A 3,017-nucleotide genomic window follows, 5' to 3' on the forward strand; every position below is an offset into this window, starting at 1 on the left:
TTCTATTTCACTTACTCATGCTCACATAGGTGGGACATCTGTAGTAGACACATAATAAAATATTAGAATTGTAATACAAGTTAAATTAAAAAGTTGAAGGTAATAATTATTCATGATATAAAACATACCTCCATTAGAATTGGTTTTATAAAAAAATGAGAGTCCATTTTGTCTTTCACTTAATTCTGCTCATCAGAATAGGCCATCTGCAATAGATACATAGTAAAATATCAAAATTGTAATACAAGATGAACTAGGGGGTTGAAGGCATGAACTTCTAATCAACTTGCTTCGAGTCACATTTATATTCTTTGCCATATTTGAGATGATAAAATTTTTCTAAAATCAATCTACTATTTTTAGAGTCAATACAACCAATGTTTTCATAAAACAAAAAAAATTGTTCATTTATTAACTTGGAATGTGTGGGGCGCTAGGGAATGTTGCCACCTGCCACACGAAGAGGTTGCAATCCATCATTTTCGAAATGCATTCAGGTAAATTGAATGATGCTTTGTTCGCCTTTCTACTGATTTGCATTGTCTAAGGGGCCTTCTCCTCTCAAACTTCTTAGACTCTACAACTATCACTCACTGCACAAAGCAAATTTATATATGAGACCACGAATAAACCACAGTAGCAATTAAATAACAGAAAAAAAAGACAGATGAATTAATGACACATACCTCCTTGCTCTTGGTCATTGCCAGCTCCTATAGAATAACTTCATTTCCTTGGTCATTGCCAACTCTTATAGAATCATCATACACTAAAAAGATTATTGCAACAACAACCATGAGCACTAACCTATGAAGAAAAAAAGTGGACAGAATTGGGTTATAATACACAGGAATAATAATGGCAAAAATATCTCAAAACTAGCAATCATTCATAATAGGAAACATACCTCCCTTAGAGTTTGTTTTACACAGATGCATAGTCCATTTTGTATTTCATTTACTCAGGCTCACCAAAATAGGCCATCTACAATAGATACATAACAAAACATTAGAATTTTAATACAAGTTAAACTCGACAATCCAAGGCAATAATTATTTATAACAGAAAACATACTTCCCTCAAGGATAAAAATGGAGATTGCATTTCTAATTTCATTTACACTTGAAGTGGTAGTCAGCACATTTGTGATGGTTTGACATCTTTTTCCGAGGCACACTTGTTGAAGAGGATGTGTTCTTATTATCAATGTTGCGAACATTGGCATCGGGATAAAATCGGCAAGGGTCTTGAAAACCAAAAAATCGTAAAAATTGGGAAAATATCAGTAAAAATCGGCAAACATCGGCAAAATTAAGTTACCATAAAAATATCTGTAAAAATCGGCCAGCCAACATCGGCTAGGCCAAAAAAATCGTGATTACGAGATAAAATCGGGATGTCATCGAGATGTTCGCAACACTGCTTATTACACATGCATTAACCCCCTTGGACAAGGGATTTATGCTCTTAGAGCTTGCAGACAAAGGCACTAATTGCATCAGAGCCATCTAGCACATCCGTCAAGAAGGACTGCTTGAAGTGAGGAGCCATTGATTGGTGGGTGCACCATCTTGGAGGACCAACACACATGGACAACAAGACAACTTGAGAAGTGCTCCATTGGGAGTTTCGAAAGTTGAATTAGCCTACTTAGTTCCATGGTTTGGTGTCGGGGGTTTCGATAGTTGAATTAGCCTACTTAGTTCCATGTTTTGGCGTTGGGGAGTTTCGATAGTTGAATTAGCCTATTTAGTTCCATGTTTTCGTGTTGGCATTCCTCCCCTTATTGCTTACTCCATATAAAAAGAGGGCTATCTCTTTACGAAGCCCAACTACTTTGCATCTTAAAGATGGATGGTTAGGGAAATGCTAACTACTTGGGGAATTTAGAAGATTATATTACTATTTTTTTTAAGCAAGAATACTACTGCAAGGGTCCTTGGCTTGTGCCATGCAAGCGGTGAGTATTATAGCTTGTGGGATGCAAGTGTGTAAATCTTATTTAAAGGTTTGTGTGATACTAGTGGAAGATCTTGGCATTTCACAATTTATGTGATGTTGGATTGTTGGAAGCTCCAAAGATTGGTTTCTGGATTTCTATCACTCAATAAGGCTTGTGGACACCCCAACAAGGGTTTGCTATGGATCAAAGAATGCTTGCTTCGGATAAGGCATGTAAGAAATTGATGTGCCATCTATAGGGTATTGTGTTTACTTTTCATTACAATGATAATAAAAGGCTTATCATTTTTGTGCTATCCTCGTCATCATTGATCTGATTTTTTTCATGAATCGAGCAACTTTCATGATTCTTTTAGTACGTTGATTTATTACGACAGGGAAGTTGATTGCTATGTTGTTGTAGCATGCTTAATGATGCCTTCAAATATCTGAATTGTTGATATTATATTTCGATGGTAATAAAAATTTTCAAATTTGTCTATTCTTATCAATGTTATCATGACCGGACCAAATCAGTCTAAACTGGTTGGTCCGACCATTTTGAAGCAAAAATCTGTTTGGACCAGTAACTTGAATTGTTTTTGGCCGGTTCAATACAGTAAAGTCGCATAGAACGCAACAAGTGGAGCTTGTTTTGCATTTTGTCCTTTTTGTCTTAGTTGGGCATTAGCCCACAATAGGTGTCCAATATTCAAGCCTATGGCTTTACTATTGATATGCAATTCATGGTAATGTTAAATTCTTAAAGTAAAAGGATGAAAATGAGAGACTTCAAAATTTGAATAGTATGTGTTTTTGGTTGACTGGTTTTTTGGTCTAGTTTTTTTACCGGTTTCGGTCCAATTCTGACTAGTTCCCGATCCTGGGGGTTTACCGATTCAATGATCGGTCTGGTTCTAATAACATTGATTTAGATAATATTTACTTAAGGGCCTCTAAAATGATGTACGTGGAAAGTCTTTGTCGTGTTTGCATTTTTAAGTGTGCCTAGAAATAGTGTTGGGTAGATTTCAAGCTTCTTGAAAGTCCATTGAACAAATTAGTTTCAGCACCAG

General features: G+C 35.8%; 1 long non-coding RNA gene across 1 annotated transcript; it reads right to left on the reverse strand.

The window, feature by feature from the left end:
* Positions 1-422: 422 nt before the first annotated feature.
* Positions 423-985, reverse strand: LOC149160664 (uncharacterized). The gene is made up of 3 exons (XR_016261566.1): positions 908-985; positions 687-769; positions 423-593 (listed from the first exon to the last, which is right to left on the reverse strand). It is a non-coding gene; the product is annotated as an uncharacterized LOC149160664 (long non-coding RNA).
* Positions 986-3,017: the final 2,032 nt, after the last annotated feature.

The sequence above is a fragment of the Pinus tabuliformis genome, chromosome 5_2, assembly GCF_031772625.1.
Source record: "Pinus tabuliformis cultivar Carrire ecotype Pingquan chromosome 5_2, CPIR1, whole genome shotgun sequence".
Taxonomy (NCBI): Eukaryota; Viridiplantae; Streptophyta; class Pinopsida; order Pinales; family Pinaceae; genus Pinus; species Pinus tabuliformis.